Genomic DNA, 16,376 nt, shown 5'->3' on the forward strand with positions numbered 1-16,376 from the left:
TTGAATGACAACTCATTGGAATCTGTCGAACCTATCTTCAAATTAGTTAATCTAATAATTATTAAATGATTTTGCATGTCCTATTTAGTGACGTTTATACGACATCTTTTACAAATCATTTAATTTAATCAATTGGATTGGGTAATTTATTATTCATTATGGCCAGGTGAATAAATTAATGTATCATGGACTAATTATAATAGGGGTAGATTACATACAAGGGTAATTGGTGTAATTGTTAACAAAGTATTAAAACCTTGTTACAGTTCGAATCCCTAATTAGTTGGAATATTTGACTTCGGGAATAAGGTTAATTTGACGAGCATTTTATAATTATGACCGATGGACTATTATGGACAAAAACCAAATAGGTATCAAATAATCCAGGACAAAGGACAATTAACCCAGGGTAATAAATTAAAATCAAAACGTCAAACATCATGATTACAGAAGTTTAAATAAGCATAATACTTTTATTTCATATTTCATCGTACCTTTATTTATTGTCATTTTAATTACTGCAATTTACTTTATCGCAATTTAAATTCTGTCATTTATATTATCGTCATTTATCTTTACGCTTTATTTAAAATCGACAAACCGGTCATTAAACGGTAAAACTCCCCTTTTATAATAATAATACTTATATATATATATATATATATATATATATATATATATATATATATATATATATATATATATATATATATATTGTACAATATAGTTTTATAAAAATATAGTACGTATCACCAGCTCCCTGTGGAACGAACCGGACTTACTAAAAACTACACTACTCTACGATTAGGTACACTGCCTATAGTGTTGTAGCAAGGTTTAGGTAAATCCCATCGATAAATAAATATATAAAACTTGTGTAATTTGTAACGTATTTCGTAATAAAAATAATACTATTTCGTACACCCTCCGCTGCATCATCAAGGGTCGCATTAGACAGGTTGCTTACGCGTCTTAATATCTTGGCTCGGGGCAGGGATATTAATGACATTGGGTGTCCGTTTTGGTCATACCGTGTAGAATCTTTAAACCATGTTCTATTTACGTGTGATATAGCGGTTGATATGTGGAGGATATTGAGATTATGGGTGGACATCATGTTACCTCATTTTGCCGGATGGATTACTAGGTTTCAAACATAGCGAGCTTTTTCATGGAGTAAAGATAGACTTTTTTCAATTGTTGTGGCCTCTAATCGAATGTTATGGAGATATCTGAACTCTTATCTTTTTGCCGTGACAAAGATGAAGAAACATGATTTATTTGACTCTATTCGATAGTTTTCTTTTAATTGGATCATGTATAGAGGAAAAGATTGTATAGATTGGAACGATTGGTTAGTAAATCCTTTGTAATTTCGTTGCTCCCCTCCCTAGTTTCTCGCTAGCGAGGTGGTAGCTTGTTATAATATTTAAACGTTCTAAAAAAGTCCATCTCAATTTATTATCTCAAGACAAAAAAGATATGCATTTCAAAAATGTCATTATTACAGTGTAATTTTTATTAACTTTAAAGTTTTACATCATACACTTTTAACCTAACTTTTTATTTTGCATGCATATGTTAACTATAATAGAATTTTATGTCATTATTTCTATCTATATATAATTGTGAATAATTAATTTGGTAGTGTACAAAATGTAATAGTGAAAAATAAATTAAAAATGATAGAGATCAATGCCATTTTTACTTTATATTTTTCACTGACCAAATGTTAATACCCCCTCCGTCTCAGATTAATAGTCATTTTTGATTTTTGAAAGTCTTTATTTCTTAACTTTCACTTTAAATAATTTTTTACGTCATATGATATTTAATAGAAGTTATACTAAATGAAAGAACATATAAAATTTAATTTATTAATATAAATTTCGTTGAATAATAAGAAATAAAGACTTCAAAAGTCAAAACAGAAATATCAATTTGAAATAGATGAGTATTCCATTGCACTTTATACATATGTACGCGAAGTTATGAACAATGAGAAACTTACTTGTACCACTGTTCATAGTTGAACAACAATTACAATAAACTAAAGACTCAAATAGTCAAAACACGTGTACCATAAAACAAATACTAAAATTAACCTGTGCCTAGATGTCGCCGCCTAAGAGGCTCGGACAGTCGTAGAACTTGCAAAACGAGCACAATATTTACAACATAAAGAGCTAACGAACCATATCAATTCCATTCCAGTTATCTCTGACGGAGTAGGATATCCGCCATCAACCGTTTAGAGCGAGGGCCTCTCTGACAGGATATCAGCGTCAACGACGACCTTCAACATGGATAACATCTTTTTCAACAACTTAATAATTGTCTTCACAGCTAGCTTATTCTTGTACTCTTGTAGTACTTATTAATACTCGTAGTAGTCTTTTTCTTAGTGATGTGTGCGAGGCGTACTAGGAAATAGTGTATATTTTACTAGGAAAAACTATTAAATATGATACAATTTTACACAAAATATTTATTTATTTATAGAATGGATATACTTAAACCTTACTACAACACTTATAGGCAGTGTACCTAATCGTACAGTAGTGTAGTTTTTAGTAAGTCCGGTTCGTTCCACAAGGATACACTTAAACAAGCTTAACGCTATATTAGTTTTAAATTTATAAAAATACAAATATTTATATATATGCAATATTATTATTATAAAAGGGGGTTTTTACCGTTTAATGACCGGTTTATCGATTTTAAAACTTTAGTCGCAGTTAAAACCTAATGTAAAATATTAAATAAATAAAAGACTTAATTTAAAACGTAAAGTAAATAACGATAATGAAATTGCGATAAATAAAAGTGCGATAATTAAAAAGTACGATAATTAAAAGTGCAATTAAATACAATGACAATAAATAAAAGTGCGATAATTAGAAGTGCAATTAAATATGAAAATAAAGGAATTATGCTTATTTAAACTTCCGTAATCATGATATTTGACGTGTTATTTTTAGTTTAATCCCATGGGTTAATTGTCCTTTGTCCTGGATTATTTAATATGTCTGTCTCGTTTTTGTCCATAACAGTCCATCAGTCATAAATATAAAGTGCGAGTGTCCTCGTCAAATTATCCTTATATCCGAAGTCAAATATTCTAACTAATTGGGGACTTCAACTGTAACAAGGTCTTAATACTTTGTTTAATAATTACACCAGGATATCGACTGCGTGTAACCCAAGGTTTTAATATTTTGTTAACAATTACGCCAAGTGTCCTTGTACATAATTTCACCCTTGTTTTAATAAGTTTATTAACTATTAATCCATTCCCGTGTCCGGTTAAATGAACGATTATTCGTACATATAAATATCCCGCCCATCGTGTCCGATCGAGTGTATATAGTTATTTCTAGGTACGTCCAATTGTAAATCTTTATATTAAAATTAACAAACTATCATTTAGTTAAACAAATATAAAGTCCATTAATAGCCCATAGTCTAATTTCCACAAGTGTCGTTCTTTTGTCCAAACCCCAATTATGGTACAAAGCCCAATTACCCAATTTTAGTATTTAGCCCAACATCACGATTACTTCGGTATTAAATAAGCATAATAATAATTTAGCTACGAGACATTAAATTAAAAAGTTTGAACATAACTTACAATGATTAAAAATAGCGTAGCGTTACACGGACAGAATTTCGACTTACACACTTACAACATTCGCTAACATACCCTTATTATTAGAAATTAAAATTAAAATTATAATATAAATATATATATATATATATATATATATATATATATATATATATATATATATATATATATATATATATATATATATACGTTGAGATGGATAGATAAAAGGATGGATATATGTTGAACCAAAGCTTTGAATTTATAGGCCTGTGGGCTGGAAAAGTGTGCAGCTCACATGAGCTTGTTTCTTCTGCCGACGATTTTTATAATATAATATAATATATATATATATATATATATATATATATATATATATATATATATATATATATATATATTAATTTTAAGAATTAATTATATATTATATTATATTCATGTGCATAGTTGACTTGTAATTTTTAGTCCGTTGCGTCGAGCGTTGAGAGTTGACTTTGGTCCCGGTTCCGGATTTTCGAACGTCCTTGCGTACAATTTAATATCTTGTACTTTGCGTTTTGCATCTTGTACTCTTGTAATTTTGAGACGTTTCTTATCAATAATTGGAACCTCTTTGATTGTACTTTGTACTTTTGAGCTTTTTAGTCGTTTGCGCCTTCAATTCGTCGAATCTGTCTTTTGTCTTCACTTTTTATTATTTAAACGAATATCACTTGTAAATAGAACAGTTGCAACTAAAAGCTTGTCTTTCTTGAGGGATAATGCTATGAAATATATGTTCGTTTTTAGCATTATCAAATATTCCCACACTTGAGCGTTGCTTGTCCTCAAGCAATATAGTCTTGAAATATACTAGAATCACTTCTTTATTCTTCACACTTTGTACATCAGTGATTTCTATACGGCGGTATGAACAATGGTAGTAACGTTATGGTTTACTGTCCCATATGACTATGAAAATTTAGATCCTTTAAGGAAATTGGATCTTTATGAAAACATTTGATCTTTTGAAAATTAAATCTAGCTTTTACCCTAGATAAGTTTTCCGGAATAACCCTTCACCGGTGTTTGCAAATTATTTTTGTGGGTTTGGTGGGTTTCAGATTTGAAAATTTTAGTTCAAAACTTGCGGTTTTGTGTCACCCACTTGCTAACCTTGTATTGGGAAAGCAACACGTCCAATATACTTGCTCTGTATATTACCTTTCGGTAAACTACCGTCCAGTTGTAAAGGAAAGCGTTGAACAAGCAACTATTAAGGCAATGTCCCCTGATATGCTTTTAATTATGGTCTTATAACATGTCGGATGCAATTACTATCCTTGGTAGGAGCAATAGTAAAGCTCACCCTTATGATTTTTCGGTTTGGCACAAGGTCCTGTCTTTGACCATACTATGCAACCACCGTTCTTACGGTTGACACCCGATTTGGTTCAGGTGACCTAATGAATTCCAGGTGAATTCCTAGGATTTTACGTTCAATGGTAATGAACGCATTGAAAATGGATTTTCAGAAAACAAATCGGTTTGTAATTTTGATCAAAATATTTTCTCGTTCAAGCTCGAGTTTAGATATCATTGAATTCCATGAGTTTGTAATTCTCAATCTTTAAGGTCAATCTCAAGGATTGAGTAATATCGGACTTAAAAGCTGATTTTTGATCTTTTAAGGAGATTATCCTTTCTGGGGATCTGATTCATTAGTCTTATCCAGCTCATTTGCACGGCGTCCTCCCCATTTTACAAGACAGATCCTCTCATGGTTAGGATAAGTCTGACCACTTGGCGACCCTGTTTGATGCTGAGGTCCGTGGATTTCTTGCTGATTTTAGTGATGACTTTTCTAGATTTTTCGTCAACCTACAGCTGGTCTGGACGACAACTTCATGACCTAAATCAAGAAGCGCGTTTCTTTTTTGGAAGACTTTACTTCCTTTTAATGATGGAATTGATTCATCGTGTAGATCCATCTTTCTTTCAAATATATTACAGTAAATCGGGTAAAACTGTTTAGTTTAGTCCAAAGCAAAAGTATCTTCAATTATTTGTTACAGAAATATGTGACATATGTTTAAAATAACTTGGTAAATTTTCCCACACTTGGCTTTTATTTTCTTTTATTTGCCTTTTTATTGTCCTCTATTACATTTTAAATGAATTCTAACATTTTGGTTTGTTTTTCAATTTATGTCCTTTCCGAGGTAACAATAATTTCGGTGTTAACACCTAGTTTTATCGTTCATAAATATGTATAAACATGATTTTGAATTCATTTAATTGAAAATTTTGAAAATTTTTACTAGAATTGGGTAGTTAGTATATAAGACTAGGGCTGTTCTTTATTATCAGAGAGCACTAGATTCTAATACAACTACTGCATTACTAGTATTTTTAATGGTAACCAAGTGTTTTAAATCAAAATTTTTTTAAAATCCGAAAGAATTTAACCCCTTCCCACACTTAAGATCTTGCAATGCCCTCATTTGCAAGAAATCAGTAACAATTTAAATTATTGAGGGTGATTAGCGTAAAAAAATGATTAAATTTTACCAAAGTTTCCAAACATATTGGCGTTTGTTTGCTGAATGATAAATGGTGCATATCATTTGTTTATTCCGTCTTGTTGTTACATCACATTTGTTTTTCGTTTTGTCGTCAAAAGTACTAGCTTTTGCTGAACTTAATGCCAGTCTTTGAAAATGCGCTGTTTTACCCTGTTTTGTACAATCGACAATATACATACAATACAAATATAAAATTGCATGGCAATTTGAAATGGGACTTAAAATCCCACTTTCAAATCAAATATGAAACATTAGTACAACAATTAAAAATATTAAATATTACAATAAAAGTATCACAATATCATAAGTTTAAACATAAATAAACAGAAATAATAAAAAGATAAAAATTACCAACCGGAACTAAATCAATCTGGATAGGGGTTCCAGTTCATGTTATCGTCCGGGTTTCATGGTTGGTGATAGGTGTACTGGTAAGCCTGGTTAGGGTCATAGAGAGTGAATGGCGGTCTCATCTCGGGCTGATGTTGAGGATAGTAAGCTGGTCGGGTCGGAACGTAGTGCTCCTGAGGTGACAGCCGGCTCATAATCTGACGCTGATGATAGTCCCATCTATCATGCTGTCGTTGCCTGGAATGCTCGTAATCATTCCGGGCTTGCCACTGCTCCATCCGACGAAATCTCTCCGCGTTTGTCATATCTACCTCCTCTACACGCTGGTAGACATCAGTCATAGCCTCTCGAATGACATCCCTAATGTCATCTGCTTCCTCCATCTCCTCATCTGAGCCTCTCTCTACCTGAGGTTGACTACCTACATAGGGTAATGCCTGGTTGCGTCTACTCTTCAATACCTTAGTACCAGCATAAACCTTCAATCCTAACGGCTCAACCTGTTCCCTACATTCCATAAGTAGACCCCCTTGGTCCTTATCTACACCTAAATACTCTCCAATGAGAGTAACAAAAATACCTCCTCCAATTATCCCCCCTTCCTGTATTCCTTCAACCATCTTAGATAAATAAAAACCAACACAGTAGGGGATATTAACAAAGCCTCTTGGGTCTCGAATACACTTTAGGTAAAATAAATCATGTAAGGTCAATTTTTCCTTGTTGTGACCTCTCTGTGTAATCGAGTTAGCCAAAAATCTATGAATTATACGAAGCTCGGCTTTGTGAATATGTAAGTAGGTATGTGTTCCTCCCTGCCCAAAAACATTATAATCGGACATACGCCTCCAGATGGCGTTCGCATCAAAATTCCTATCTACCCTTTCACCACGATAAATCAAACTCATACAATCGGGTAGTAGTAATTCAGCGGGGGTATATATCTGTAATGCCCTGGCCATATCCAACATGGACATCCTGTACATTCTACCGCCAAGTATAAACCTAAGAAAACTTCTATCATCTAATCTATCTACATCTACATTTAATGCTATAGTACTCATCAGCTCAACACACCATTCCTTATATACAGGTCTACGAATGGTGAATAAACGTTCCCAATCAGTAAAAGAAGTACTGCCATACCTTTGTATCAAATGCTCCCTAACACGGTCAGCAAGTTGGACCCTTTCCAAAGGATCCCAATCAATTACCCTAGGCACCTATACTTCTTTCGTTATTAATTTGAATTTATTACTTTGATATGCCGGGTAATCTCTCCATCGTCTATCGAATCTCAGATTAGGATTCAACGTGTGTTCAGGAATCGTTGGGTATTCTACAGGTGGATGCATCGGAAATACTATGAATTCATTAGGTAACTGTAGCGGGTCATAATAAGGTACATGCTGATCAGGCTGATGTTGTGGTTCCTGTTGTGGTTCTTGTTCGGGTTCATATTACATTTCTGGTTCTGGTTCTGGAGCTGGAGCAGGTCGTCTAGATGATGATGATGATGAACCTCCAGTATCGGCTCTCTGCAAAACACATTAAACACAAAATTTGTGCATCCAAATATGCATTAGTGTTAGCAAAATAATAACTTAAATTAACCACAATAACATGTTAAATCAAACTTAAACTTATACGCATATTACAATTTTTTTACAATTCTACATTTTTTCAAATAAGCACATATGAAAATGTATACAAAGTTCATAAGCATTTAACTCAAATAACATGTCAAAATAGTCATTACTAGCAATTAAACAAGTCTCAATTGGCAATTATATCAAAGTAATCAAGTTCATGAATTTTTCACCTAAAAAGTCCACTTTAATTTCCAAAAATCATGTTTAGGATCAATGTTTGGTTCATTTAACTACCTAAACATGTTACACTACTTAATTTAGCAATAATTCATGACAAAAATCGGCCATAACCTGTTTATATCAAAAAGCCCCAAATTGCTCAAGAACACAAACCCTATATTCCTAAAATTTTTGAAGTTTTTAGTTTCAAATCATGTTAAATAGCATCAATCTAGGTTATACATGCATAAAATACTAACAATTTAACACTAATTACACTAGAAATTAACAAAATTGCATTAGGTAAAATATTGGTAATTATCACAAAAACTAGAAAATTTATGAGTTTAGGGGTGTAATTTTTACCTTTCTTGATAAACTTCTGAACAATTTCATGATTAGAGCGAAAAATTTGATGAATTACGGTGGAAAAATGATGAAATTTGGTGAGGTTTTGAGAGATTTTCGTGTATGTGTGTGTATATTGTGGTGAAGAGCAGAACTCGCTGGCCTTTTGATCATGTCCAGTTTTCCAGGGCCATGCGATCGCATGGCTGCAAAGGCCAAACTCCATGCGATCGCATGGAGTCCCGGGTACAGTACTTTGCCCTTTTTTTTATATATAAAACCTTATAACTTATAAAACACATAATTAATAAAATTTTAAAAATTTGTTTCTTTTTAGGATGAGGGCGTTTCGGAACGATGTCCTAGTCCGTCCCTCGACAAAATTTTAAAATTTGTCACTTTTTAAACGCGGTTTTAAAAGTAAAGATTTTTGGGTTTTTTAAATGTTTTTGGCATACTTTAATTCAATAAGATTAAAAATAATGATAATAAAAGTTCTCGTCCCTCCCTTAGGTAAAGCAATTTCGGTTCAACGACCTAGTCTTCAACTCACGACGAATTTTAAAAATCATATTTTTAACTTAACGAAATAAAGTAAATTTTTGTTTTTATAAACACACGATACTTAAATTTAAAATGCATAAAATTAAAAATTCATATTATAAATTCACACTAAACTTAAATTATATTTTTGTTTTCATACAGACTTATATTAAAAATATTAATTTTTCAAATATTTACAATTTTATATATATATTAATTTTAACAAGTTTACAATATTATTTTAATATTAATTTTAAAAACAAAGTAAAAATAAAATTAAAAATCTTTTTGGTCTTTTATCCCACTTTAAACAATCAAATATTATCAAAAACATACGCCCCTCTTTTCGGTAAAGTAATTTCGGTTTCATAACCTAGTTTAACTCATGACGAATTTTTGAAATATTTTGGGTTGATTGATTAAAGATATTTATACCTTAAGAATAAACGGTAAATTTCGCAGTGATGTAATAAATTTTTGTATGATATCAATAATTTAGGTTACGCATACCTAATTTTATTGAATACCAATTTAATACTTTATAGCGAACGATTTAGCGTTTATTATCAAAAGGTTAAAAATAAAAATGAAAACTGTACATACTTACCTGTGAGATAGTATTCTTAGTGATATGTTTTAGCCCACTCATAAGATAGTCGAACTAATTGATTTTCCATAGCTACATAGGCGTAACCTCGAGCATTGAACGTTTTTTCTTCTAAACATATGAATGGTCCATCTCTGCATAAAGTAACGAATTTGGTATTGGAATATGTCTGATTCGTCGAACATTTTCCTTCGTGTGACCATTTTCCGCATTTGTGACATCTTTCAAGGTGTCGAGCTCTTCTTTTCACTGCGAATTTTGATTTTCCTTTACCAAATTGTAATTTATTATTTTCGTTCCTGGATTCTTTTCTTACTCCATCCAATTTACCTCTGATTAATGATACTATTTCACTTGGAAGGGTGTCATTATTACGTTTAATGATCAAAGCGTGTAGCATTAGACCATGGTTTAGTTCACAGGAAGTCTTCATCTCGTTAAACCTAAAAAAAAATAAAAATTCAGAATGGGGGGGAGAAGACTAATTCTTTAGGGTCTGCTAGGGAAAGACCATTCGGATTCCATTCTCGAGAACTACACGAAAACAGAACATCTAACTCTAACAGAAATACATATTATCCTTAAAAAACTTGATTCTCCCCACACTTAGTTAGCTGTGGTGTCGAAATTGTGATTAACTTCGTTGTCAACTTCCATCGGACTATCTATGTAATGTTTAACTCTGTGACCATTAACCTTAAATTCAATTCCATTTGAATTTATTAATTCTACTGTTCCGTACGAGAAAACTCTTTTGACTATGAATGGTCCAGACCATCTTGATTTTAATTTTCTAGGAAATAGCTTGAATCGAGAATTGAAAAGAAGAACTCTGTCTCCTTCTTTAAATTCTTTTGAACTTCTGATTCTTTTATCATGCCATTTCTTCGTTCTTTCTTTATAGATTAACGAATTTTTGTATGCTTCTTGTCTTAATTCTTCTAATTCGTTTAATTGACTTAATCGTAGACGTCCAGCTTCATGTAAATCAAGATTACATGTCTTCAAAGCCCAAAATGCTTTGTATTCAATTTCTACTGGAAGATGACATGCTTTTCCGTAAACGAGTTTAAAAGGTGTGGTTCCAATTGGAGTTTTGTATGTTGTTCTAAAAGCCCAGAGTGCATCCTCCAATTTCATGGACCATTCCTTCGGATTTGATCCTACGGTTTTCTCTAGAATACGTTTCAAAGCTCGGTTGGTATTTTCAACTTGTCCACTTGTTTGTGGATGATAAGCGGTGGAGATTTTATGAGTTACTCCATATCTTTTGAGAACTTTCTCAAGTTGATTATTATAGAAATGAGTTCCCCGATCACTTATTAAAGCTTTCGGTGTTCCAAACCTAGCAAAAAGACATTTTAAAAAGTTGACTACAACTCGTGCATCATTAGTTGGGAGAGCTTGTGCTTCCGCCCATTTAGATACATAATCAATGGCAACGAGAATGTAGAGATTATTATGAGATTTTGGAAATGGACACATAAAGTCAATGCCCCAAATGTCAAATACTTCACATACTTGAATGACATTTTGTGGCATTTCATCACGTTGACTTATTTTTCCGGCCCTTTGACAAGCATAACAGGATTTGCAAAGAAGGTGTGCGTCTTTGTAAATTGTAGGCCAATAGAATCCAGAATCATAAACTTTTCTTGCTGTAAGTTGAGGCCCATAATGCCCTCCTGTTGGTCCTGTGTGACAATGATTTAAGATTTGACTAGCTTCATCTCCGAATACACATCGGCGTATTATTCCATCGGGATAACTTTTAAACAAATGTGGATCTTCCCAGAAATAGTGTTTTATATCACTGAAGAATTTCTTTCGTTTTTGGTATGATAATCCTTTTTTAAGGAATCCACATACTAAGTAGTTTGCATAGTCAGCAAACCATGGAATTTCATTATAATCTATCTTCAGTAGATATTCATCAGGAAAGTTGTCTTGTATGGCCGATTCATTTAGAACTTCTAATTCGGGATTTTCAAGACGAGAAAGATGATCAGCGGCGAGATTTTCTGCTCCCTTTTTATCTCGGATTTCAATATCGAACTCTTGTAAGAGTAAGATCCAACGGATTAATCTTGGTTTGGCATCTTGTTTCGAAAATAGGTATCTAAGAGCAGAATGGTCGGTATAGACCACCGTTTTAGCTAGAACGAGATATGATCGAAATTTGTCAAAAGCAAAGACAATAGCAAGGAGTTCTTTTTCAGTGGTTGTGTAATTTTTTTGTGCTCCTTGTAATGTCTTACTAGCATAATATATAGGTTGAAATCATTTTTCAATCCTTTGTCCTAAAACGGCTCCCATTGCAAAATCACTTGCATCGCACATAAGTTCAAATGGTAAATTCCAATTTGGAGTTATCATTATCGGCGCATTAGTGAGTTTTTCTTTAAGAATATTAAAAGATTTGATACATTCATCTAAAAAGATGAATGGAGCATCCTTTTCTAGGAGTTTATTCATAGGAGTGGCAATTTTAGAAAAATCTTTTATGAAACGTCGGTAAAAACCTGCATGCCCTAGAAAAATCCTAACTCCTCTAACATTGGTGGGATGTGGAAGTTTAGCAATTACATCTACTTTAGCTCTATCCACTTTAATTCCTTCCTTTGAGATTTTATGACCAAGAAAGATGCCTTCTTTAACCATGAAATGGCATTTCTCCCAATTAAGAACTAGATTTGATTGTTCGCATCTAATAAGCATTCGTTCCAGATTAACTAGACATGTTTCAAATGTATCACCGAAGACTGAAAAGTCATCCATGAAAACTTCCATGCATTCTTCTATCATGTCGTAAAAAATCGCCATCATGCACCTTTGAAAGGTTGCAGGGGCGTTGCAAAGTCCAAATGGCATGCGTTTGTAAGCAAAAGTACCATAAGGGCACGTGAATGTGGTTTTCTCTTGGTCTTCGGGTGCTATTGGAATCTGAAAGTATCCGGAAAAACCATCAAGAAAACAATAGTAACTGTTTCCGGCTAATCTTTCCAACATTTGATCAATGAAAGGTAAGGGAAAGTGATCTTTTCTGGTGGCGTCATTTAATTTTCTATAATCAATACAAACACGCCATCCTGTTACAGTCCTAGTAGGAATAAGCTCATTTTTCTCATTTGTGATGACAGTCATGCCACCCTTCTTAGGTACGCATTGAACTGGGCTTACCCATGGACTATCAGAGATTGGATAAATTAAACCTGCATCAAGCAGTTTAATGATTTCTTTCTTAATAACATCTTGCATATTAGGATTTAGTCTTCGTTGGCGTTGCACATACGTTTTATGACCTTCTTCCATAAGGATTTTATGTGTGTAATACGAAGGACTTATTCCTTTAATATCATGAATCTTCCATGCAATAGCTCATTTATGAGCTTTTAACATAGAAATGAGTTGAGATTTATCATTTTCAGTAAGAGAAGACGATATTATTACAGGTAATTCAGATTCACCATGTAAATAAGCGTATTCCAAATGGTTTGGAAGTGGCTTTAACTCTAATGTCGGAGGTTCTTCTATCGATGATTTGTATCGATATCTGTCTTCTTCTTTTAGTATTTGAATTTCTTCTGTTGTTGGTTCATATCCATTAGCCATAAGTGTAGCTAACATTTCAGTTTCATCAATTGGTTCAGTTCCTTCTCCTAAAGAACATTCTCCTATTCCTTGTAATTCTGGAAATTCTTCTAACAATTCTGCATGTGATTCTATAGTTTGAATATAATAACATGTATCATCTGCAGATTTCGGTTGTTGCATTGCTCTATCAACTAAAAAGGTAACACTCTCGTCTTCTATACTTAGGGTCAGTTTCTTACCGAACACGTCTATCATTGCTTTAGCCGTGTTTAAGAATGGTCTTCCTAATATGAGAGGAACTTGAGAATCTTCTTCCATGTCCAGAATAACAAAATCTACTGGAAGTACTAAAGTACCAAATTTAACTAGCATGTTCTCCATTATCCCTCTAGGATATTTTATTGATCGATCGGCTAGTTGTATGCTTATTCTTGTTGGTTTCAATTCTCCAAGGTTTAGTTTAGTGTATAGTGAATACGGCATTAAATTTATACTAGCACCTAAGTCTACCAATGCTTCTATTGAACTAAGACTACCCAGAAAACATGAAATTGTGAAACTTCCTGGATCAGATAATTTTTCTGGTATCTTATTCAACAGCACTGCAGAACAATTAGCATTCATAGTAACAGCTGAGAGTTCTTCCATTTTCTTTCTATTTGTGATTAGATCTTTTAGAAATTTAGCATATCTAGGCATTCCTGAAATTACATCAATGAAAGGAAGATTTACATTTATTTGTTTAAACATATCCAAAAATTTGGATTGCTCGGCTTCAAGTCTCTCTTTTCTCATTTTACTCGGGTAAGGAAGTGGTGGTTGGTATGGTTTAACATAAGGTTTTGCCTTAACTGTGTTATCTTCATTAACCTTTTCAACTACCGGTTCTTTTTCCTTATCTTGTTCAGGTTGTGGTTCTTGTGGAGTAGGAATAGCTTCCTCAGAAATTACAGGTATTTCAGGTGGTTTAAGTGTAATACCACTTCTTGTGGTAATGGCTTTAGCTGTTTCATTTCGGAGGTTAGCATTAGTATCACTAGGTAAACTTCCCGGTTTTCTTTCACCTATTAACCTTGCTAGGTTACTTACTTCTTGTTCCAGATTTTGAATAGAAGCTTGTTGATTTCTAAATGCTTGAGCATTTTGTTCATTGGTTTGTTTCTAAGATGTGAAAAACTGTGTTTGAGATTCAACTAGCTTCGACATCATATCTTCTAAATTTGGCTTTTTATCATCGGTTTATAGTGGTTTATTTTGAAAATTAGGTCTTTGCTGATTGTAAGTATTATTGGATACTTGCTGATTACTAGGACCTTGTTGGTTGTTATATGGAACATTTCGGTTATAGTTCTGGTTTTGAATGTAAATTGGTATTTGCGGTTGATAATTATTCTGATAATTATTTCCAGGCCTTTGGTTTATGTATGAAACATTCTCTCTTTGTTCCATTGTTAGTTCAATAATGAGACAATCTTTTGTCAAATGTGGTCCTCCACACTGCTCACAACTAATTCGTACTGAGTAAATATCTTTAGTCATCTTTTTCATTCGTCTCTCGACAGCATCTATCTTTGCTTAAATGGAATCTAAGTCATGGCTAGAATCGGCTCTAGCTGCTTTAGATGATCTAACGATATCTTTTTCTTGGTGCCACTCATGTGAGTGGGAAGCAGTGTTATCAATAATCTTATAAGCATCAGTTTCTGTTTTTTCATAATGGAACCACCAGCTGCTATATCTATGTCTTTTCTTGTAGTGATGTCGCATCCTTGGTAGAATATTTGTACTATTTGACAAGTGTCTAAACCATGTTGCGGACATCCTCTCAATAACTTTCTAAATCTTGTCCATGCTTCATATAGAGTTTCATTTAGCTTCTGTGCGAACGCAATAATTTCTCCTTGAAGTCTTACGGCTTTAGATGCCGGAAAGAATTGTTTAAGAAAATTTTCAACTATAATAGAATTTTATGTCATTATTTCTATCTATATATAATTGTGAATAATTAATTTGGTACAGTACAAAATGTAGTAGTGAAAAATAAATTAAAAATGATAGAGATCAATGCCATTTTTACTTTATATTTTTCACTGACCAAATGTTAATACCCCCTCCGTCTCAGATTAATAATCATTTTTGATTTTTGAAAGTCTTTATTTCTTAACTTTCACTTTAAATAATTTTTTACGTCATATGATATTTAATAGAAGTTATACTAAATGAAAGAACATATAAAATTTAATTTATTAATATAAATTTCGTTGAATAATAAGAAATAAAGACTTCAAAAGTCAAAACAGAAATATCAATTTGAAATAGATGAGTATTCCATTGCACTTTATACATATGTACGCGAAGTTATGAACAATGAGAAACTTACTTGTACCACTGTTCATAGTTGAACAACAATTACAACAAACTAAAGACTCAAATAGTCAAAACACGTGTACCATAAAACAAATACTAAAATTAACCTGTGCCTAGATGTCGCCGCCTAAGAGGCTCGGACAGTCGTAGAACTTGCAAAACGAGCACAATATTTACAACATAAAGAGCTAACGAACCATATCAATTCCATTCCAGTTATCTCTGACGGAGTAGGATATCCTCCATCAACCGTTTAGAGCGAGGGCCTCTGTGACAGGATATCAGCGTCAACGACGACCTTCAACATGGATAACATCTTTTTCAACAACTTAATAATTGTCTTCACAGCTAGCTTATTCTTGTACTCTTGTAGTACTTATTAATACTCGTAGTAGTCTTTTTCTTAGTGATGTGTGCGAGGCGTACTAGGAAATAGTGTATATTTTACTAGGAAAAACTATTAAATATGATACAATTTTATACAAGATATTTATTTATTTATAGAATGGATATACTTAAACCTTGCTACAACACTTATAGGCAATGTACCTAATCGTACAGTAGTGTAGTTTTTAGTAAGTCCG

The 16,376-nt window shown here is 32.8% G+C and overlaps 1 non-coding gene across 1 annotated transcript; it reads left to right on the forward strand.

The window, feature by feature from the left end:
* Positions 1 to 15,228: 15,228 nt before the first annotated feature.
* LOC139856593 (small nucleolar RNA R71) lies at positions 15,229 to 15,335 on the forward strand. Its single transcript, XR_011762065.1, has one exon. It is a non-coding gene; the product is annotated as a small nucleolar RNA R71 (small nucleolar RNA).
* The last annotated feature ends 1,041 nt before the right edge of the window (positions 15,336 to 16,376 follow it).

This window comes from Rutidosis leptorrhynchoides, chromosome 6, assembly GCF_046630445.1.
Source record: "Rutidosis leptorrhynchoides isolate AG116_Rl617_1_P2 chromosome 6, CSIRO_AGI_Rlap_v1, whole genome shotgun sequence".
Classification (NCBI taxonomy): Eukaryota; Viridiplantae; Streptophyta; class Magnoliopsida; order Asterales; family Asteraceae; genus Rutidosis; species Rutidosis leptorrhynchoides.